This window comes from Melanotaenia boesemani, chromosome 3 (genome assembly GCF_017639745.1).
Source record: "Melanotaenia boesemani isolate fMelBoe1 chromosome 3, fMelBoe1.pri, whole genome shotgun sequence".
In the NCBI taxonomy this organism is placed as follows: Eukaryota; Metazoa; Chordata; class Actinopteri; order Atheriniformes; family Melanotaeniidae; genus Melanotaenia; species Melanotaenia boesemani.
The window spans coordinates 32,551,404-32,576,203 of record NC_055684.1 but is presented as its reverse complement, the minus strand read 5'-3'; the positions used below and the strand labels follow the sequence as shown (position 1 = coordinate 32,576,203).

At 41.3% G+C, this 24,800-nt stretch overlaps 1 protein-coding gene across 2 annotated transcripts in view; it reads right to left on the bottom strand.

Annotated features, from left to right (window-relative positions):
* foxp4 (forkhead box P4) overlaps positions 1–21,641 on the bottom strand; it is an 86,115-nt gene extending 64,474 nt beyond the window's left edge. For both annotated transcript variants that reach the window (XM_041980332.1, XM_041980333.1), the window contains exon 1: positions 21,118–21,641. The gene's annotated coding sequence lies outside the window, so the exon portion shown is untranslated. The remainder of the gene's footprint in view (positions 1–21,117) is intronic.
* Positions 21,642–24,800: the final 3,159 nt, after the last annotated feature.

The following is a 24,800-nucleotide window of genomic DNA, read 5'->3' as shown; positions in this document are numbered from 1 at the left end:
TGGACCTCTCCTCTGGGACCCCCAAGGGCCCCTAACCACCAAACAGGCCCCCGAGGATTCACTCCCCCTTCTTTCTGCCATCTCCTCATCCCTGAGTTGTTTCTCTATTCACATGATTTTATCGACCTTGTCCTCTTAATCAGAAGTGCTGACCGATGCTCATGTGCTTTGAGGTGTGCTGATGACATCTCTGCTAATACAGATTTGTGTATTTCAGCTAATAACTCCAAAAGTCAGGCTGACTATTCAAGGTAGTGGGGTGGGGGTGGGGGTGAGGGGGGGGGGGTATTCTGTCATCCCTCTTGACTAGTCATTCTCCTGCATTTGTCTTCTGTAATAACACTGAAAATTAAAAGTGATGAAAAAAAGAGTTGTGGAAAGAACCTGCATATTTGTCATTTCCGATTGTTTACCCTTTTCACGGCAAATTGATTTTTACATCTCCTGTTACTGGAAGCTCTCCGGGCTCGACTGCCAGGCCTGTCTGGCTCTGAGCTCGGCTGCCAAACCCCTCTATGGGCTTTATGATCTGGCTCAGGGGAGGACTTTTAAGGCTTTCAACTCGCAAGTCATTTCAGTGATACAATTCTGCTTTTGTCCTAACCACCTTTGTTGTTTTCTCCTTCTCTCTGTGGACTCTCACTCTCTTTCTTTTTTCCCTTTACTTTTCATGTCTCTTTTTCAGATCTTTTTCCATCAGTTGAGTGTTAGCCACAGACTTATTTCTTGTCCATTCCTATTTGTTTGCTAAATAGGTGGACCTGTTGCCTCGTGACCTGTTAACCATCAAACAGAAAACAAACATTGTAGGAAACACGCATTGAAGCCCTCAGTTGACATTTAAGGCTTGCTGTGGGGCGGCCCCGGTTGAAGCTGCTAGAGTTTCACTGTGGTGGCTGGGCGGTTCGCTGTGGTTCGAATCTTCCTGGATTCTAGTAGGACTGGAGTTTGCCTCCAGGGACCTCCAGGGATCCAGGCAGCAGGCCTGGGCTAAAGTCAAACCGAAGCCAGGAATAGTCCTCAACGCGGAGGGCAGGACTAATGGTGTGTTTGCAAGGACAAACCCAAACAAACAACCTGAAGTTTGAATTGAAGGGCCGAGTTAGGCTCTGGCCAGATGCTGCAGAACAGGAGAAACACACACAAACACGTGCAAACACACAGTGCAAGTGTATACAATGAAGCAATGGCTGAAATAGACTTGTGGTGAAAGAAGTGCACCATGTACCTCCAGACTTAAGTCATGCCATTAGCTCCAGCAATGTGCTCATGTGTGGACTTGTGCCTAACGCACACCGCGCCTATGTGTGTTTTGTGTGTGTGCTGCACATGCTAAGTAAGGTTCTACGACTCCCCTCCATATTCACATTAATGAGAGAAAACGGCCAGAAAACCTCTTCTGTAATTACTCCCCAAGGAGCAAGATTTCAGCATGACCATGGTGCATGAATAAATACACACTTGTGTGCACACACATGCACAAAAACATACAGTACGGTGAAACATCTGAAGCCGCATGATGCTGACATTTAAGTGTGTTCACCTGTTGTGTATAGGAGCAATTGTGTAAGGGAAGATGAAAATAATACCAGGAATAATATATCATTATAAGATGCTATAAGGGCATCTGCTAATTAGGTCCATGCCACACAGGTGTGTGTGTGTGTGTGTAGTTATACATGTGTAGATATGTTAAATGGCATTTTGTAAACTCACATTCTCACCTGTCATCTTACAAAAAGACCATTCTCAGTGTTGCCAACATTGAGTCAAATATCTTATAATAACAAATCTCTGAGAAGCCATTCAAAATGCTCGTCTTTGTTTCATTAGAGTTTGAGTGTTGATGTGCATGTGTGTGAGTCAGCACAGGATAGGAGGCGACTGAGAGACACATTATGGGATTGCCGTAAGGTCAATGGCCATATGAAATCACTGCCTTTGTCACAATGTGTCACTTATGACTTTTCCTTCTTTCATAAAGCCACACATCAGCTCCTAACAACCACTGTAATCATCTTCAATAAACACACACACACATGTAAAAACCTGCTTACAGTCAAGAAAAGCAGCAGCAAACCACGACAAAACCAGGCAATCACTTTGACTGTCTGAGAATGAAAAGCTGAGAAAGAAGTCTTTGAGCTGCACACGCGCGCATACACTGTCTGCCCAGTGTTTGTGGTGGCGGAGCACAGCTGGTAACATCTGGATGTATTTTAGAAGTGTTTACATTTCCAAAATGCTGAAAAACTGAAGAAGAGAAACGGAATTCTAAAAAACACTGCAGGTGCCAGAAGAGTAATAAAAAAAGGAGCACGTCCAGAAAAGAAGATCGTTTGAAATTGATCACATTGGAGTTAGTTCACTTACACACACACACACACACACACACATGCTCATAAGCGTCAGCCAGTTACAGTTATTGCCATAATCCTAGTCCAACAATAACTGACATCTGGTGTGCTAACTGGCAGGATGCAGCCTCTATCTGAGTTTTGTCCCTTCAAGCTTCCTGTACTGCGGCCACTCAAACGAAAATCGAGACTCGTGCATCAGCTTCTCTATGCAGCGTCTCTAGTGCTCACCGGCTGACAACCAGTCTTACGCATTCACCGCCACACAACGCAAAGCAATTTCCTCCAACGCACACACACACTAAACAGCTGCGTTTCCATTTTACTTCCCCTAAATGATGAAAACACAAAAACAGTTGGACTTCGTTCGGCCTAATCAAAACTGACATCGAGAACAGCTCTGTGAGGTGACGTCAACAATCACGGCATGCACGCATACACACACAGAATGGGGGAGAGTCCATAGGATGTAATTTCAGTGATTGGGTGTAATTTACCAGTGTAAGTTGAAACCAGAGAGGGCAAGCGGAGTGATTCCTGCTAGATCAGAAGTGAACTAAACACACTGGGGTGGGGCACAATACAAGCACAACACACACACACAGCTTACCATCAACGTTCACTCATCTTACAGCGACTTAGGTTGTTTGGAATGGAAAGAGGCCCCGGGTGTGTGAGATGTTAAGAAATGACAATGTGCTTGAATTTACAAGAAATCTTAGCATGTCCCACGGAAAGTGTCCACGGGATCATTTTAATCCATGTAGGTATGCCACTTTCCCATGGCCCACCATAACCCCAACACACACACACCCACACACACACACACACACTTTCACACACTCAAACTCACAGGGTAGATTATTAAGATGACCTCGTGGCACATGGAAGTTTCTGATGGATTTAACATCAAGAATGACTGTTAACTTTTAGGACTAAAAAGACTTGGAGTGACTCCTGAGAAAAACAGAGCTCATAGCCAGACACACAGATCACAAGACAACTAGGCTGCAGCAGCATGGACCCCTGGGAAAACGGCACAGTGCCATTGCTTAGATCACACAGACTCAGCAGCCAAGAAGAAATGACAATGTGTAGATATATCATATTTAGGTATGAATATACCATTCATGTGCAGAGGGTTGAAGTGGATTTTGCTGTGAATATGCACATCACAGTCAAGTGTTAAAAAAAAGATAATCACCATGAAATAAATTAAACCTATTAAGAGGAACGTATGCTCAAGGTGACAGAAGAAATTAATTTGGCTCAACTATTGAGACCCATACCTCCACCCCACTATAGGATTTCTACCAAACTAATTACCACGCTCCACTTTCAGAAATAATAAGGAAAGTACTTAATAGGTTAGGATTCACCCCTGCATTCATATGTCCATTTAACATCCCTGCTTTATGCCCACACACTCCTGCTTTAATGCAATTTCACATCCGCGATTTAAAATAGAGGAAAGAATTATATTTCAAGAGGTGTCAGGATTAGAATATGCAAGCAGTGATATTAAAATACTGTAAGGTTCTCTGTGTGTATGCCAAGCCGTTCTGAGTGGCTGAAGCTGAGGTAAAGATGTTAAATTATGTTTTTGTTACAGTTAAGCACAACAGAGGAACTACAATAGAACCACATATCTCTGATTAGTCTTTTCTCGCTGTATATTAATTTTTTCCTTCTCTGCTTTATGCTGGTTAGGAGTTTAATTTTTAAACAGAGCACAGATATGAAAAAGACCCCCAAGTGTGCACCCCTACACCACCATCAGAAGTCTGTTTATCTAGTCAGCCATTCGCTCCAATTATAACAACATCCAAATGCAACTATTGTTTCATCTGAAACCTTTTTTTAAATTAAAATCTTTTTTTTTTTTTTGTATTTTTATGCTCCAACTTCCCACATAATTAGCATTTTACCCTTCCTCCCCAGGCTATGGAGAAAGTCAAAATGCAGGTTTTGTTCATTAGATGTTCAGCAAAAGTTAAGCAAGAAGGAAATAAATAAATAAATTGAATGTCCTTTCAAAAGGTTTTTTTATTAAAATTCTGCTTTTACATGAATTTGAATGCAATTAACATTAATTGTGAATTTTACGAGGATCTTAATCAAATCCTTTGTCTATAAAAATATACACCCCCATCCATCACCTGTTTTTATGAAATATGAATACTTATTTTACAGGGTATTAAAACATGCATAGATCCATCATGATCAGAACATATCTTACGATGCAACAGCTGAGACTCAGTCAGAAACACAAATACAAGTATGTATATTTTAAATAAAAGATAAAGTCTGAGCAGGAGAGTCTGCTAAGTGATGAGGTTTTCTATTAAACTTAAGTAGAGGAGGGGGAGAAAGGGGAAGAGGAGTTCACATTATCTAAGAGAATTCCAATTAACACTCTCCCCCTCAGTAATTAGCTACTAAAATAGCTGGCGAACAAACCTAAACTCCCAACCCGGATGCTTCTGCACTGCCTAATTAATTCTCAATCAGGTGCATCTGATTCAGAAAATAACCTGATAGTGTAAATGACAGACAGCCTGATCAGAGCAAAATACAAAGAATATCATTCAAGAGTAAATAAAAAGAAAATGTTTGACTAATGTTTATAATTTACATGAGAAAAATAGTAAAACTGTTCAGATAAAAAAAAAAAAAAAGTCCTTATTGATCAATTTAAGTCAAACAGAAGGAGGGAGGAAAAGCCGTAGAGAAAGTCATAGCCAGAAAATCAGATATATTTCAGCTGTTTGCCGCTCATTTGCTGCCTGACTGGTCAGTTCTTCCACAGTTTAATACAAACAAATGAGGCTTTTCCTCAATGTTTTTCCAAATCCTGTCATTTTAACGGTGGCTTCTTGGCCTCTGCAGCAACGTCAGCGGGCAACTATTAAAACAGCATGTGTCCCACACAGCTACACACATTTACATGCACAAGCGCACCCGCTCGAGACCTCAGTGTTCGGCGAACGGTCAACCTCTCTCTTTGAAGTAAAATGTAAAATGCCTAAAAGGTTTCACACACATAACAATTATGCAGATAAAACTGATCAGAGGTAGGTATCTACATAGGTGCATTAAGATGCTATCTATCAGCAAGGCTATCAGAGACCAGTGCAACAACCTGCATGGCCACAGGGTGGGCTGTAAGGTCCTGTTGTAATAATTCCACACTAATTTATCTGCTGTTCAATATGCACAAGGTAGGTTGTTTCAGTTAAACGCACACACTCAGACACAGCTTGTGGCCAACACACTTACCTTAGCATAACTTTTAATATGTTGAGATACCAATCATTTCGATTTTACTCTGATTTTGCAGACACTCCTACACGCACGTACACACACACACACACACACACACACATTTAAACTAAGACACACACAGACTGAGAGAATGGCACATTATAAAAACATGCTGTCACTTGCTGATCTGTATCTGGACAAGTCAAATTGTGATAAAGTCACTCTACAACTACAACAATCGATGGAAGTAATTTATTTACCTCACCAGGCAATTTCTGCTCTGTCTTTAGAGAGAAGGAGAAAGGGAGAAAGAAAGGAAGATTTGGCAAGCATGTGTGAGTGGTGTGTAAATTAATCTAGCAGCAGTGAGATCCAGAGCCATGTATAAGTCCATAAAACAAGAGGAGGTTAAAGCAGCTCACATCATACACACACGCATCAGGCAAAGGTCCAACTTCTTCCAGAGAGAGACAAGATGTGAAACGTCATCTCTGTTCCATTAATGTGATGTGCTTTTCCTAGATGCCACTAAAAAGAGGGAGAAAAGAACAGTTAAAGTGTTCTTTTTCCTCTTTTTTCTTGCTTTCTTAATTTCTCTCCATTTAAAAGCAATACACACACACACACACACACACACACACACACACACACACACTGGAGAGAGGCCTGTCCATGGTCCTTGACTTTAACTCAGTGAAATAAAAGGCACTTAACTAAGCCTCAATGATCGATACAAACGCTGCTGCTGGCTGGTTTTCACACACACATTTGCACATACAGACACACACTTATCCCACCTCCTCAGATGCTCATGCATATGCATATCCAGTGTGATTTATGCATCCTGGCGGGGGTGTGAGCCTATCTGAGAGCAAGGCCAACACACAGGTCAGCTCATTTGTAAATCAGTTGCCTATTTATGGATGTGTATGAGAGTGTTTGTGTGTATATGTGCATATCTGTGGATGTTTGTGCCTATAAATCTATGAGGATGTGTGTTCGGGTAGAGGTCAGCTTTGGAAATAGGCTCATAATCACCACAGCGCCTTCATTCATTATATTTATTGAAGTCTTTCCAGCTTCTGCTCATGGATCGTGTAAATCATATGAGTTCTTCACAATGGTTTGATGTCCACTGTGTGTGTTTTTTTGTGTGCATTCCTGGTCATGTCCACAGAGTGCTGACAACCTCTGCCAGCCTGCGCTCTGACCCTGCTCTTTGCAGCAGGAAGTCACCCAGCTTGGTGACCTCTCTTATTATAAACCCCGGGACAGCTGAGGAAAAGTCTTCAGAAAAACACCTTCCATCAGGGCAGCTGTCAATTATTGGGGTCCCCATGGTCTCCTCTGTCCTATATGCATTGGATTATGGGTAAAAATAAGACAAGATCCACGCCCAAAGAGGTGTTAAGGGTTAAACGTACTTTAATTTGCGGCATAATCTGAGAACATAGCCTTTTATGCACACAAAGTGAAAAAAGTGTGTGCACTCTTTTGTGGAAACTCAGCAGTTTTGCTCCACCCTCCTCCCACCTTCTCTGAACAACAGATTTGGACTAATAGGGCAGCTGCTGGTCCCCCTCCCCAAAGCCCACTAGGCTGCTCCCTTTTAAACCCTTCCACCCTGTCTCCCTTTCCAAAAAGAGGGGCTCAGAAGGAAGGCTGTTGTTTTCAACCTGTTTTTGAACAGCTCTGAATGTAAAACTCTTAAGATCATCTATTTAGAAACAGTTGCACTTGTTTGTACACTGTTTCCTTGAATCTTGCCCAGGATGTGCACATTTAAAAGATATTAATAGATGGGGAAAAAAATCATATTGGTGTAAAGCAGTTCATTTTTGTTTATCAATTTCCTCATGCATCTTGCTTTTTTGCCCTTCTTTTTTTTAGTTCCACTGTTGTCAACCCAGGCAGACCATATCCTGAAATAAACTCTATATTTAATCGGCCAGTAGCCAATAACTGTAAAATCATCACAACAATTTATACTTTCCACAATAAAAAAAAAATCTGGGACAGAATGCATCAAATGTCTGGATACACAAAAGAGAAATAAACAAAACATTGCAAGCTATTGCAACACTGAAAATGACATCAGGGGAAACACTATGGAGATAAACCCCCTCAAACACACACAATCAATCCCTTGTGGCATGTGTAAGCGAGCTCACAGAGATGTTTCAATGGATTGTAAACTACTGATTGTATGTGTCCAATCACATAAGACAGCAGGGGCTGACCCTTGTGTGTGTTCATGTTTCTGGAAGTGTTAGTTTGTGTGGATGTGTGTAACTGGAGCCAAACTGTAAGCCATATGCCACTTTGGAACTGGTGCCATCCACTTCCCCACCCCAATACCCCCCCCCCCCCCCCCCCCCCTTTACCATTCATGCACAAAACACACGCACAGATGTCCTCTCATAAACACACTTGCATGTACCCATGCAGGCTTCCCTGTATGAAAAAGCAAGCCCCTCCACTTCATTAGGAAAGTAAACACAAGTGCTGTCTGAAGTGGCTAATTAGAGACTAATTACTCCCTGCTCGTTACTAATGCAAATTAGATTATGCTGCTTAACTTCCTCGTGTCCACAACGCTGCTGTTAATTGAGGCCTTTTGAAATTAAATTACCCGCTAATTAGCATATCAAAACCATTAATTCTGAGCAAGGAGGAGAAAAAAACAACAACAAATGCCAAGTTTTGCTAATGAGTTTTGCTAATTGAATATGTGTGCTCAGTACAGGGGCTTGTGCCAGGAATACCTATTCAGTTGATCAGCTCGCCTGAGTGTGTGCGTATATGCATGCATGTGTTTGTGTGTGTAAGCAGCCAGACAGGAACAGTACGCATCATAAGAGCAGCATATAATTAAAAGAGCCATTCCATCTCTCCAAATGCTTTGTCAATATTTCCCTCTGAATGCACGATTCCACTGATGTTCAGCACACAGGGAGCAAAAGGGATACAGCGGAGACCAAGAGAGGAGTGTGAGAGGGGATGGATCTTCATCTCATGACAAGTAAAAGAGCCACTGGATGTGGAGTGTGTGTTGTGGTAGCATATGAGCATGGTTAGAGTTTGTCCAGGCTGTAAGCCTTCTTTGAAGTAAAGAACCTTGTCTCTCTGATGCTCTCCTAAAGCCTCAGACCCCCTGCTAGCTCTGTCTCTGTGCCCCCCCCCCCCCCCCCCCCCCCCCCCCCCCCCCCCCCCGATCCCCTCCCTCCTCTTTAACTGCCCCTCTTCACCTCTGCTACAATACCTGTCCAATTAGGGAAACACACACACACTTACAATCCCCAACATTTTATATCCACTAGCAAGCGAACAGCCAAATCTATCTTTCATTCAGAGTTGAAACTGTTTTTCTCTCCCAGGCTTAAATAGATTATTTTAAACTTTCTGGGTTTGAAACTGTGAACATATACATGATCTGCCCAACCTGCTTGTGAATAAGAGGGAATACACACAGAGAATCCAGGAACTATTAGCTACTTTAATCAGCAGATGAAATACAACAATCATACGTCTAAAGATCTCGACTCAGCTTTGCATGTTAAACTAACAGAAGTAATGTCATTCTGAGCAACCCACTTCCTTTTCCTAAATATCTATCTAATCCAAAAAAGCCTTATTCAGGGGAGTCCTTATGAAAGTTTCATCTTATTACGCTTTTTGACTCTCATTTGATTATCCCTACTATGGTGGATGAAAAAAATGAATGGTAAAATTGAGAGGTAGCCATACAAAAAAATTAAATCACCACGATAATTAGATGTAAAGATATTATAATTCCTTTAACAGGATGCATAGAAAACTGCTGCTTGACAATATTTGCCCTAATTGCTGGAATTATCATATTAACCAGTTACCATTTGGGTAAGTTGATTAAAAAATTGATTATTCGTCTATTTCTTTTAGGAGTTTCTTAATCAAAATCTAACATCCTTGAAAAATTAATTTGAAGCCGTTTCTTATCAGTTAATTAAATCGGGTTGGAAGTCATTTTTTCTGTGCGGCATGATTAGAACGGTTCTGTTCTCTTCTGTTCAGACACCATGACGTTAGAGGGGGAACTTTTCACTGTCTCATCAAACATTCACAACCACAAGAATAGGACTTCTTTGAAGGGCCCGCCGCCTTTTTTTTTCCACCAAACCTCTGCCTTTCTGATAAATTGTGCTATACCCAATAGATCTTTCTTTCTCGTTAACACATTCTCATTAACGGACAGAGAAAGCGAAAGAAGAGGGGAGGGGAAGAGCTGAAGAGAAAAGGAGAGCGTCGGGGAGAGGCAGAGGTGGTGGGGAGGGGGGCTGTGGGTGCTGAAGGACGGTTTGGGGGGGTTAGGTGGGAAAAACAGGGTAGAGAAAACTGAATCAATGGTAAAGATAAAGTCTGAGAAAGAAATGAATACACTGACAAATTTTAGGATGCAATGATAAAAATTAAATAATAGGATGGAAACACAAGTACACACAGCGCACACACACAATGTTGCCTGGGTGATAGCCTTGGGGTGGCCTGAGAAGAGACTAAACAACTAAGCCAGGAGCTAAAACAAGACCTGCTGTTACTACAGGAGCAAAATTTATGTGTAACCACGTTTACTCTGTGCCATTTTTATCTGTAAAAAAAAAAAAAAAAAAACCTGCCTATTTGAGAAAGTTAAACATTAAGATTCCATAAGTGAAATGTGGTAAATCCTACTAATATATGGAACAGATTTCCATTCCTTCCTTCAAATTCTATCAAATCAAATGTGCCTTAAAAATCACGCATCAGAGGTTGACTTCACCTCAGAAAACTAGTTTTCTATTTCTGGAAGAAGACTAATTACGAAGCTCTGCCCCTGGGAAAGAAAAGCCCCCTCTTGAAGGAGAGAAAGAAAGAGGCATAGAGTCCATTCAGCTTTGGCATCAGTGGAATATAACTTTGTCTCTCTGCTTCGGCAAGCAGCAGAGCAGAACCGAACAGATACAGTGCACTCCGCTCATCTGTCCATCCTGGACTCCTCGGGGAGGTATGGGAGGATTGGAGAAGGAGGGGGTCAAAAGGAGAATCAGTATGGATACAAAGCAGTGTGGCGAGCTGCTCTGATTGGATAATGAATTGATTATTAGAGCCTAGCAAGTAAAGTTACGCAAAAAATTCTCAGTTCATCAACCAATCAGCCAATCAACCTGCTCCCTCATCAACCAATCAAACCCCCACCCAGGGGGTGCTAGGGTAGAGGAATGGGGTCTTTTTTTTTTGTCCATCTGTTTCTCTTACTATATTTTTTCTCCCCATTTTTCTCTTACAGCACATTGCTCTGTCTTTGCTACAGCTGCCCTCATCTCTCTCTGTGGGAGTCAGAGAATTCTCAAAGCCACAATTACCGCACAGAACTATCAATTTCCCCTTCAATTAACCCTGTGGGAGGAGAGGGGACAAGGGAGAGGAAGGAGAGAACAGAGAAAGGGATAAAAAAAAATTCAAATTTGGCATGAAGAGGGCCACTTCGGTCCGGCTCCCCTCCCTCCATATATCCTTCCTCCAGGCCACAGCCATGTGGCTGAGAAGAGAGAGAATTACAACCCCTCAGGACAAACTTGACCCTACCATCTGAGGTCAAATAAGTTACTATACAGCACAGGCCCCCTATGCTCATTACCAGCAAATAGACCCAGCCTGTGTTCCACTAATGCAAGACTGTATGTAAATCGGTAGAGCTCAAACCACAACGTAGATCTGTGGAAAGCTGAAGTTAAGACAGAGAGGCTGGTCGGCATGAAGGAAAACAGAGTGAAAGAGAGGGGAGGAGTGTAAGGACACAGAAAAGGAGGAGGGCTGAGGAGTAGACCAGATCCAGGAGTTATGCTTCTTAGATCAGCGACTGAGGGCCTGCGCCCCCGTTACAAGGGACAACTATGATGGCATGCCTGCTTTTTATGCTCAGCTCCCCTCTCCTCCTCTTCTTTGCATTCTCACTTCCTTTACCACCTCCTCTTTCCCCTCCAACCACTCCCTGAGCAAACCCCCGGGGGAGTTGCTGAAAACCAAACCCAGCCCTAAGCAAAGTTTTGCAGGCAAACTTTGCACAAAGCCCCCAGAAGCCGTACGCCTGCCTGACACCACAAAGCACGCCGGGGTTTCATTGCTACGCACCCTCCCTCCTGTCCTCATTTTTGTACTTTAGTCCTTGGTTCCTCCCCCTATCCCCTCCCTCGTTTATGCTAACTACTTTCCGAGGGTAACGCACAGTTCCTGACTGACCTTTAGACAATGGAAACCTGCTGCAGCAGAAGTTGCCGATTAGGGCTACAGGTTGCATCTGGCAGAGCTGACCTTCAGTGGGCAAATGGGCATTCTGGCATCTGCTAATCTAACAACCCAGAGGCCACCTTACAAGCCGGTAATAAATGTCTTCACTTTTAGAAGAAAATTCCCAGTGTTTTCTCCACCACTTAAATAAACATTGTGTTGCCTCGCAATCATCCATTGCATATACAAAGCAGAAATCTTTTTTTTCTTTCTTTAGGGTTTCGTTTTTGTAAAGAACTTCTTGGCTAAAATCTGTGAAGAACAATCTTTTCTTTTCAAAAAAGTGTACCACATTTACAAAATGGAGTGAGTAGAAGTATGGTTAAATAACTTTTGACAGTAACATTTACCTGCCTTCTTAAATATGTTCCATTTTCTTGTCATTCAAAATGTTTTAACAGTTTTAAACATAAAAAACTTGATATGCCACTTCTTGAATCATTCATAAGGTTTTTAATTTTTTTTTTCTTTTTTTAACCACCAAGACACACACTCACTCATACGTATGTCATTTAATTGACAAAAAAAAGATTCCTGTTAAATTATGGCCTGAGTAAAGGAAGCAAGTGTTGGAGGTAAACTGTGATGACATCTCGGATGTAATGAAGAGTGCAGAGGGAACACAGAGCATCGATAATTATACACCAGGCATGGCAAGGAGAGGAGGAGAGGATAGGGAGGGAGGGAGATGGGTAGGGAGGGGGGGAGTATACGGACAGGAGAAAGTGTACCACAAAAAGAAGCAAGAAGGAGAAAATAGAGACGGCAAGTGTTCAGTCCTTCACACTGAGTGACGTCGGAGTACCAACAGGGAAAATAATGCTTTCCAGCCAACTACGAATCAGAAATGAATGCAGCACGGCATCTGTAGACACACACGCTGTGTCTGTGTGTGTCGCCTTATGAGTGACAAACATTTATCCTAACATGTTTTAGAGAGCAAAGTGAGAGAAGACTCAAGCAGAGCAAAAAGCAACAGACTGTTTATTGAAATCTAAATAAAAAGGCTTTCTTTCATTATTTCTCATTAAAAAGTTAACAGCGAAGTGACGGAAATATGTTTAAACCTTGTGCCTTTGTAGATACTGTGAAACTAGTATGTTTGAATTTGTTTTATTTCTCTTTTAACCTAAGAAAAACTGTTTTAATTCTTTCAAAAGACTTTTTTCTATTGTAAAGCAAGTTTTAAAAGAAAAACTATGTATATAAAAACAATCAGAAAATTTTTATTTACAAAGAAATATATATAATAACTGTTTTTTATGCAGCAAGTCGAATTTAGTTGTTTTAAATCACAGAAAGCACCTTCTTTTTTTCTCATCTAACAACACTAACACAAGCTCCTTTTTCTTGCTCTCTGCCTTGCTTTCCATCGCCGTCTGCCCAAGACTCTCCCGGCAAACAGAGCTGCTTCACAGGCCAACAGCCCACAATGCAAACACACCCACCTACATGCGCTCCCTCCTCTGTCCTCAGGAACATGAGAGCTGGCTCTAATTCACAGGCTGGTAGAGCTGTGGTGGACAGCAGTCTTGATCTGGCAGGATTAGGCTACTTTTATTTCCCCGAGAGCCACGGGGGAGGAAAGCAGGAGATGGAAGGAGGCGAGCATGTTGGGGCAGAGGGCGGGGAGGGGGGGGGTGATCAAATCCTTCTACAAATGTCAGACAACGACCAGTGACCAGAGATACACACTTACACATACACAGACGAAAACTCACACACTCATAAACACTCTTGAAACAGCCCGGTGTGCCATCCAGAGAAGAGACTCATCACTCTCCCTCTCATCAGTTGGAGGAAGAAGTGACGTGGGGGCAATAAGGGAGCCAAGGAGGAGAGCGAGGAGGAGGGAGTAAACGAGGGAGGGAGTGTGGAAGGGGTGGGGGGATTACACAATTATTCAGATAACAGCTGGGAATAATCTAGTGGCAGATGTCCCTCGGTCAACAATGCCCACCACACACAGGCGTGCATGTGTATGTGCATACACACTAACAGAGTTTCAATGCTCAGCGAGCGGCCACGCTCAAAAAAAAAAAAAAAAACGGCTCCAGATGAACCAGCACGAGCTGCTTTACCACACAGCTCCCTCGGCCTGTCTGGAAAACTTTTTTTTTTTTGGCCTTCTGAAGGATTTTGAATTCATCTCCATATAAAAAGACAGACAACTTGTTTTCTGCTCATCAATGAAATGTGTAAAAAACACACAAGCTGGAGCAGTGATGGCCTGTTTGCTTTATTTCCATCCGGCAGCCGTGTGGAAAACAAAACCTAAAACTTGTGGAATTCTGTCTGAGGAGGAGAGAGGTGGAGGGTCACCAGTTGATTGACATTTAATTGCAGCTAGATGTACACACACACACTCACACACACAATAAGGGAAAGCACAGCCCGATCACATTAACATCCTTTGAATCCATGAGCAATACCCTAAAAATAATAGCAACAGCGGTGGCTCCAGCAGTCTCTATCCGTCCTTAATGTCCCCTTTTTGAAAGCAGACTAAGTGAGTCCCAAACCCATTGGGCAAAGCCAACATCTTCCTTTCTCTGTCAGGGTAAAGCAGAACGAAGACGAGGAAAATGAAGGAAGTTTAGAGAGACACTGCATTTAGGCCTGATCATCATGCATCACATTTACTCTAAAAGAATATTTCAGATTATTTTCTCCAGAAGTTAAAAGAAAGTAAATTCCCCAGCTCTGCTCCCATTTAATGTAAATAAATCTTTATGATGTTATGTAGTTGAGGAGGAAGGAAGGGGCAGGCCAGGCAAGTGGTGTGCTGGAGCTCTGTCAATCCGTCAACCCAGGCAGTCTATTGTGATTTGGTTTAACACTGGCTAACAGCTCGTCCTGTCAGGGGATGGATCATCCCGCGGCGCCTCACATGCTAATAGCTTAAGTAGGCATCCCATGTCCCCTGGAACTAATACCACAAATACTAATACCATAAAAGAGCAGAGCACGCCAGTGCTCCAGCCTCACTTTCGCCTGTGTTAGCCAACATCTCGATACTTTACGGATTAGAAAACATAATGAGATGCATTTAAATGGTTATTACCTCTTTGGCACAGGACGGTTAGGAACTAGGATGAAGGGAAACGCAGCATGGCTCATTTCCTATCATCATATGTTAATCTGCAGTCTTCCAAGTTGAATTAATTCAAATATTCTGATGCAAATCAAAACCCCCCAAAATGCTAAAATACATTAGATTGAACTTATTTGATAACTCTATTGCAAAGTAGAGGAATGAAACAAGCTAACTGATGAGCACAGAAATCCATATTTGAAGTGAATATTTAGTTTGCGACTGACTTTATGGACCTTCATGTGAATCCTGAATGTAATTACTATGAATCTCAGCATTTCATCAGGACACTCACTCATCTGCTCAGAAGATTTCTTTTTCGCCACAGCACGATAGACAAACAAGTATTCAAGAACTGTATGATGCCAATCCAGAAGGTTTATGAAATTTGCAAAATGTGGAAGTCTGTGTATTCAGAATCTATCGCCTTACAGCTGTCACCAGCCCTTCTCTGCCATCCTTTCAATACACATTAAAGCAGCACTGCAGAAAGTTTAGGCACATTGTTCAGAGGGAAGCTTTCCACTGCTCCGCTCCCTCGGTTACCCGCTCGATTGACGGCTGCCCTGTCAGTTTGTCGCGGAGCTTTAGAAAACACCAACGGCTCTCTGATGAAGTGCTTACAAAAGGTCATAGGGTGGAGATGACGGAGAGGAGGGGAGCCGACTACTGAGAGAGGGAGGCAGGGGAAAAGGAAAGAGAGATGGGATAGAGTGAAGGAAAATCCATAACACAAATACAGCTGTCAGAAGCAATGCAGAGTTAGCAGGGGACACAACGACCGATGAGAGCTTTTTCATGAAGATGCTGCTTGAACACAACAGGCGTCCTCTCAGTGCCTGCGCACAACTCTTTTCTTGTATACCACTGCTTGCATTGACCATCTCAAGTGCTCCACCTGAATTGTGCCGCTAACCTTCAGATCCCCTTTAACTCCAATTCCTCTCCATCTCCCTAAAATCAAACTAATCTCTGAATGTCTTACTTCATGGTATGTTTTAAGACTACCAGACCTCTCACCACAGCCCTTTTCTTTTAGCTCAAACTCTGCTGCAGGCTCAGGTGCCAAACACACTCTGGAGAGGCTGATCTAATGCTTCCTCAACTATAATAACCTACGTCTGTAACCCTCACACAGTTGCTTCCCTCACATCATCCAGCTTTCCCTCATATTTTCTATCTGTCCCTACTGGCACACCCCCTCTCCACCCATAGGAAACCATCTCTTCCGCTCTGAACTGTTGGGTCACTTATTCCCACATCCATCAGCTGTTAATGGGCCAATGCTCTGGTAGAGCTGGTGAAACATCTCTCAGCCAGCCTGCATCCCAGCCACCCCACACACAAATTTAATTACAAAAAAAAAGAAAAAGAAAATTATAATGACCACAAACTAAACCACTGTCAGACAAAATGATCACCTTATCAATCAGAGAGGAGAGTGCTTAAATGTGAGAAAATTAAGCTAAAGTTGCTGTCACCACATGACCAATGACAGCTCTTTCAAAAGCCACAAAAGGCAAAACAAAAATGAACTAAGCAACATTCTCTCCATCTCACAGGTGGTCAACCTCCTGAAGCATCTCACTGCTCTCCTCCTCCCCTATTGTCCATCAGCTGATTTACTTCTACCACATCGTCCTGTGAGCCACCGCAAAAAAACACATCTAATCTTAGAAAAATGTGTGGATTTACTATAGGCACATGCAGACACACACACACTTTTACACAAGTGTTCAACCCTCAGCTTCTCCTAAATAACAGGTTCAATTAGAACCACATGTATAATCAGGCCTCAGTCTAAAGCAATGTGGCAGCAGTTTCACTGTGCAGTCAATCACCTCCGTACAAAACCAGAACATTCCCCCACTTGTTGGCTGCCCATATGCAATAACACTCATTAAATTTTCAATTATATTTCATTAACATTTTTTAAAGCAGTAACAAGCCTTAATCGCTATTTTATTTCAATTAATAACTTCTGGTATTACAGACAAGAAAAAAAAGAACAGCTCTGTTTCATAGAAAATCAACAATACACTGAAGTATGTTTAATTATGATTAAAAAAAATAACAAATTTACTGTCATAAAATATCTACCGCTCTTGTCCCACAGAGCTAAAGCCATATTCAGCTCACCACGCTGCAATAATGTCAGCTTCAAGACCAACACTTCAAATGCCTGCGCAGATTTTAAAATTTTTTTTCCACGTCTCAAATCCCACCTAAAGGATATTGAAAATTTAACCATTTCAGCTTTTAAGCATGTAATGCTTTAAATGATACAATCGAAGTAAATCTATTGTAGGTCAAACCCTACATGTATATGTGTTGTATATGAGGTGCTCTTCAACATCACTTTGGAGCCAAAAGCCCACTTAGACTTGTGGGTTTGGGATAGCTGGAGGGTTTTAATGAAGAGAGTGCCAGAGATGTAGAAACGGACATGCAAGCTATCAATACTACCGACGCACAGAACATTTAAAACTTCAAATACTGTCCATTTTCACTCAAGCAGGACAGGTGAATTGAGAAAAAAGCACTCTCATACACATACACACACGCTCTCTTCTGCACTCAGATATATACACTCTTCCACACGTACATTCACGTGTAGGTAAGGACTCTCTGAGTGAGTTTATGGAGTAATACAATCATGTTGGTGGCTTTTAATCCTGCTGAAGGGGTTTGAAAGCACATAAGATTCACAGCCATTATTGCCTGTCTCTAGACAGTCTCGTACATGGCTCCAGTCACACCCTGCCACACGCTAAAACACACACACAGGACCAAGCTGAAAATCATCATTTCAATTATGTGACAGTAAGCATAACAGAAACAATCGTCTGGTGAAGAAAAAAAAAAAGCTGAAAGTGATAAAAATCTGCAGAACATGACCAACTCCAACAAACAATGAATCAAAACAGGACATGGAAAAGACACAGCTGTTGAGAGGGGAGGAAAAAAAAAACAGCTAAGACGGAAAAGTGTTGAAGCAAGTCAGATGAAAAAGGTGGCAAAGCTGAGGCAAACACAGACTCGGGCACACAATAGCCGACAGAGAGCAGAGTCAATCTGTCTCTGACACTTCTGACTTATACACTCCTTTTTTTTAAAAAAACAAATAACTACTTCTGCCTCCATTCTTTTAATTCACTGTTTCTTTTTAAATATTTTCATGAAAAGTAGTGTCTCCGAAGAGGTTGCATATCCATGAGCAAATTACATACATACATAATGACATAATGAATTACCTAATGACAACTTTACAGTGATTTCATACTGCTGGTAAATGCTATTAAGTTTGAATCAAAGCTGAAACCTCTATTGTTCAGCAGTGTCTCGCAACTCTGTGAGATTCTGTTTGAGGTTTGCAAGTGATAGTCAGTACTGTAAATATAAATCACACAAGAACTTAATTATCTTTTCTAGAATTTTCTTTGTGAAATACATGCAATTCAAGTCCATAAATCCAAACCATTAAACTCTGCTGCTGAGTCTTCAAAGACAAATAAATCACAAGCGAGCATGCAGCCATGAAAATTATTATTTGAAAAATCTAACTCTCAGTTTCACAAATATTTTACAGATTTTATGAAACAATTAATCTCATTTAAATGAACCTAATCTCATTTAAAATTATAATAAGGTAAACAAGATTTTTTTTTAAATATTACAGTGAAATGCTAAATATTTTAAGAGTATGCACTTCTAAAAGTTTGCTGAAAAAAATATTGAAGGTGTTTAGTCTTTGAGAAAATTAATAGATCAACAAGCTTTTAAAAAAGGAAAGTTCCAATTCTCACAATTTAAATAAACCACATCATAGTGATGTGAGGGACTGTACCCTAAAAAACTGATGTGTAGATTTATATGAAGCCACCAGCTTGCTGTGTAACGCAGTGGGGTAAAATAAACTATCTTTAATTGTTTTTTGTTGGTTTTCCCTTCCCATTCGGCTTCCAGCGCACACCTGGGGCAACGCGCCACCACAAAATACCTGCTTTCCGGTTTGACACCAACTGTGACAAGGTCGTAAAACGTGATTAAGAGTTTTTTCATTCCCGCTGGATATTCTATTAAAGTGCAATTAAAAGTGTGTCATCACGTCGCGAAAATGCCGCAACAGAGGACAGGGAGGGTGTGTGTGTGTGTGTGTGTGTGTTTGGGGGGGGGGGGTGGGGTAACTGAAGAGAGGACACAGTAAATAAAATTAATTATGCCAAATGCCCCCGCGCCCATCAATCACAGGGCAATAATGCCTGTGTCAGAGTGTGCACCCACACGGCCTGTATGCTTTTCTCTGAATGACGGACAACTAACAGCAATTAATTGTCATTTCATTTCTCCTTCTTTTGGGGGTCTGCAGTTTTCAGTCATGCGGGAACTGAATCAGTTTGACACTAGGGAATCTTCTGGCAGATGTTCGATATTTGATTATTGGAATTTTACGGGAGAAAAAAAGTTGCAGAACTTTAGTTTTTTTTTTTCCAATAAAAACTTAATCCTGTTTTTTTTTAATACTTTTGGGTTCGGCGTCTATTTATAAATATATAAAAAGCTTAATGTGTCTGTTTATCTCATGAATATATTCTTTGAAAAAATAAACACAATCCCGGAAATAAATCTCCCCCATCCTTTTTTATCGGACACAAATATATTTTCCTTGGTGGTGCAGGCCTACTTTGACTCAGTTTGTAAGTTAAAAGGTTGGAGAAACACGGTTCAGAGGCTTGACTTGAAATTATCATCAGCTTAATATTTTAAAATACGTCTAAGACAGGTCCAAATGTCGATGAATTGTGCAGTTTGTTTCAAAAAATGCAGTCTCGTATGTGTGTTTTCTTCTTTTTTATCTATTTTTTTCTTCTTTATCCAATCAGTCTCAGAAGGCATTATTAAAAAGAACTATGACGCATCGACGCTGTAATACACTCATCATCACTCTGCAGATTTAATCAACTCCAAATTTACGATAAAAACCCAAGTTTTACATCTTTTCTCCACGTTCAGTTCTTAAAACAACCGGCTGCAAATGACTGGAATTATTTAATCCGGAGAAGTCTGAGGAAAAATACCACAGAAACATCAAACCTCGGTGAGGTCTCACACAGCGGTTCCAGTTTCAAAAGTCAAAATCGTTTGAAAAGAAAGTATTGTCCCCCAGACCTATTGACCATGTCAACTCAAGAAAGCTTTTTTTCCTCTCTTCTTGAGACAAGGGCTCTATTATCTCAAGTGAGCGGGTCCAATGCCTTTTTTCATTTTTAAACGTTTTTTGTTTAATTATTAGATTTAAAAAAAAATATGTAAAAAGACCGCGCAGGTATAAAAAGGTATAAAAAGATGAAAGCTATCAAACAATTCTCAGCGCGATGTGGACGTTTGTGTAAAATTATCACCACATTATCAGTCGCTGCCCACGATCAAATCCCCTTTACATATCTTATTGTCAAAGAGGCGAAGTTAAAGTTTGTTTCCTCATTTAAAACCATTTCCCGAAATCTTAGTTTCTCCTAACCGGGGCGAAAAATGAAAGAATAAGAAAACTTTCTGTTTTCATCAAAGCATGCTTCGGAAGCGACGAGTTATTAACATTTTAAGAAATAAACTAAAGGTGTTAAATTGCAATGTTCTATTAAGACAACCCAGGTTTCTAAAGTGGATGTTTGACTTTTTTAAAAAAGTAGCTATGAGGTTGAGACGTCAGTTATATTTTAAAGATTAGTAATTAAAAACAAAACAAACAAACAAAAGACTGCAAGCGGTTTAGAAAAGCTAAAAAGTTTCGCTTCAGAAAGTAGTAAAAGTTAGAATAAAACACTGGCGGAAAAAAAGTCTCGATGAGGAAAACCTGAACGTGGCCGCTGAGTAATACCTACTCTAATAGCCCATTATCTTATTAGACAGACTTGCAGGACTTTCAAAAGCAATGTGCGATGAAAAGTTGAAGTTCGGCCGTTTTCTTTCTTTTTTTTCTTTCTTTTTTTATTTCCTGAAGAAATGCGTGTATCAAGAGTTTCGTTGGAAACACAGAAAGGAGGAAGAGTGAGTCAGATAAAAGGGGGAAAAGGAAAGTGTAGATAATGCATCAACCTGTTCTCTTGGTTTCTGAAGAAGTCAACTTTCACGCCAGTGGTTGGACCATGTGGACAGCCCGCTTCTGCTCCTCAGACCCCGACGCGTCCACTCTCTCACGGCGACAAAGGGGACACAAACCGACGGGACGAAAAAAAAAATGGAAAAGAACAGAGAGGAAAGAGAGGGAGAGACAGAGAAATCTAGGAACTAAGACCGCAGGACCATTACTTTAAGCGACAAAGCGTGGTCGTTAGTCCTTTCCTTTTCCCTTTTGTGTGCGTCTCTCTCCTCGGAGTGGCCCCTCTGGAGTGAAGTCAGAACAATACTGCCGCTAAAACTCTGGCACTGTGCGCAAGTTGCCGCGGAGAAACAACGCGGTTTCTTCTTGTTTAGTTGCTTCTGCTTCCCTGGCTATCTCTTCGGGAGGCTCATTCAGCGAGTATAACCTCTCCTCCGGTCTTCACTTTTTGGCATCCCGTCTGTTGCTCGCTCGTTCGTTGGAAATCAGGGTTGAATCACTAGAGCTGTATGTGTGTGTATACGAGTGTGTGTGTGTGTGTGTGAGTGTTACAGGGGGACAGTTTTGCTGCGCTACCGTAATGCTTCTAAAGCAGGTGCGCATTTTCGACGCTGGCCTATCCTCGCAAAGTTCTGGCGCACAATAAAACAGCATCCAGTGAGAGGCATCTCTCTGTGGCTCTTCCAACGTGTGTGTGTGTGTGTGTGTGTGTGTGTGTGTGAGGGGAAGGCACTGATCTTTTGACCTCGCTTTGCATCCTTGCTGAGTTGCGCTATTGTGGAGGCAGAGATGAACAGATGTTACACTCCACAAAGTTTGAGCTCAGAAATCGCCAGAAACAAAGCACGATCACACAAACACAACTCTACTGTTAAATAATTGGCTTTCCGCGCTTTTCAAAAGCAAAAACTGGAACTAATCCCAATTTTTAGCTCGAGACAAAAAGTATAGACCTAAACTAATATCTTTCAAAATAATTATTCATCATGACAGAATTGTTAAATAAATTTAATTTCAAACACTGAAAGATGGACTTTATTGATTTATGCTACAAAGATTAATGCCAATGTAAGAAATGCTTCAATCCACAAAAAAAAAAAAAAAAAAAAAAAAAAGAAAAAAGGTATGAAATCTGTTTAAGTGGGCTCCCTTTGGTGATACACCTACCTTGCAATTAGACAGTTATCCTGATTACATAAATTTTGCTCTCTGCCTTCCTCACTACGTCCTTTATGTATTTTGGAGGCTTGACAACTCCTTTGCTGAGTTATTACCTTCTTTTTTCTTGCCACCACATTCATTTACTAATTGACAGCATAATCAGTGTTGAGATTACTGATGAAATTTGGAAATTACATCATACCTGTCACTGCAAAAAAAGAAAAGAGAGGGAGAAAAAAATACCATAATTCAAAAGAAGATCCTGGAATCATTTTTGCTTTGGCTGTTAAATGGGATTTTGCCCTCCTGCCTTTCCTATCTAAGCTTTTACCTTTAGAAAATGATGTCAGTCCATCACAGCACCACCCAACAATGAGCCACGGCTGCAGTAAATCACAACACATTCATTAGGACGATCAATACCACTAAAAAAATATGCCTGTGCATGATGTTTGGGTGTGTATTTGTGTGTGTGAGCTCTTTTGCTCACTTACTTTCCCCTCTGAGTATGACAGGTTTTGCCAGGAAGACTTTGCCGTGTGTCTTCAGTAACTCTGGAGAATTGATTGGTGGTAATGTGAGCAACTGGAAGGTGATGAGTGATGCTTTTCTAAGTGGCTGTTATCAGTAAGATGCACTTTCAAGTTTGATCTAAAAAAAGGTCAGAACGTGTGATGAAGAGAAAGTTTACTAAATCCCAGCAGCTGTGCATATAGTGAGTAAATGTGTGATAGACAATGAGAGCAAAGAGAACGAATCACTCTTGTGCTTGTTGTTGTGTAACAGTTGACATTTTGACTAACAGTATCAATCACCACCGCCTGCTTGCAGAATCATGATCTTGTTGTTGTTGTTTGGCTGTTTTTGCTTCTGGTTGCATAAAATTGCAAGATTAAACAAAACACAAGAAGCTCAGGAGGATCTGGTTTTCTGCGCCATCTGAGCCAGTCCAGAACTGTGCAAGGCCAGATATGAAACTGGATCATATGGAGCTGACCTGAACATCTAAATTCAACACCCTCATTCTTGTTCATTCATGGTGAAAGGAGGAAAATGCAGTTTGGCCTTCTAACCCATCTCCCATCCCATTTAGGAACCTTTCCCTCTCTGTTAATCAGAGGGAATAATTATCAAAGTGGACAGGTAATTAAATTAAAACATAAGTGGCTACATGAGCTGGGTTGGCTGTACTACAAGGTTTTTCCTGGCTTAATTAAAGAGAAATATGGGAGTGCTCACCCACAGTGTCACAGTGCTGGTATAAACGAGAAAAAAAGCCCTCCTGCCACCAACTTGAATAACTCATTCTGATCAGTTTAACATGAGATTTTGGACTGATAAAAAGAGGTGGAGTTTCTGGCCTGCATGTGTATTTTGACTCTGCACTGCTGTGTACAGACCTGAATCATGTAATTTGTTTGCATACAAAAGCAACAAGCATGTGAGAGGCGGTGTAGAGTTGAAGGAGTTCAGGATGTGTGGCAGACATTTGAAAAACAGCGAGCTTAAACAGCCATCTGGGAATAATGTCGTAAAATAAAGCTGCAATAAAATAAAACTTACAGCTGTTGATGTTTACAAACAACTCCCACAAAATCCCCACAATGCCTTGAGAGTCAAGCCTGAAGCGAAATCCCAAACATACACAGATGCACACAAACACACACAAGCACACACACATACAAACAAACAGAGCCAAAACGGGAATGCAGTGCACAGAGCAAATTATCCAAACATTCACAAACACGCTTAGATGTGCCCACACCCACTCTGGTACACATATGAGTGTGCATGTTTACAAATAAAGACAAAGTGGGAAGGCAGCATATGCACACATAAACACACACATCCAAACATACCACTGCTGCCTCTGTGGTTTTGCAAAGACAGCAGCAGACTGTGGCTGTAAAGCACCCAACTACAGCATCTCAAGGTAAAAATTGACCGAGGGCATCGAGAGAAAGGCTCTCCACATCTCCTGTAGTACAGTACCTGTGGACAAAGTGTATTTGTGTTCATGTGGCCTTGTTGCAGACAATGGCATCTGCATAGATCTCTGAATATGTATACACAATTGTTGGTGGGAAGATCATCACCATTCATCACCTGATTCCTATTAGCCGCTCACAAACATGTTTACTGTCACTGTTGCTCCACATCCCACAACCACACACACACATATAGACACACTGAGGTGAAATAAGGGGGGGAGACATGCTCAGAAAATGTGTTCATCAGTGCTCTCTCTCTGTCTTGGCCTTTTGAAAGAAGGCAATAATTAGGGAGGCCCAGCCAAAACGGTAGTGTACGTGTTAACAAGCTGTTTTAACACACACTCACACACACTTCTTCTCCATATGCAGCAACAGCCAAGGAGAGAGCTTATTCTAAGCCTCAAGGAGTCACTCCATTTTAAAGCAATTCTGGCCCAGTAGTTGAGTCTCCAACAGTTTGGTGTGCAAATCTAATAACAGACCAAAAAAAAAAAAAAAAAAGCAGAACTGAAGACACAAGTTAC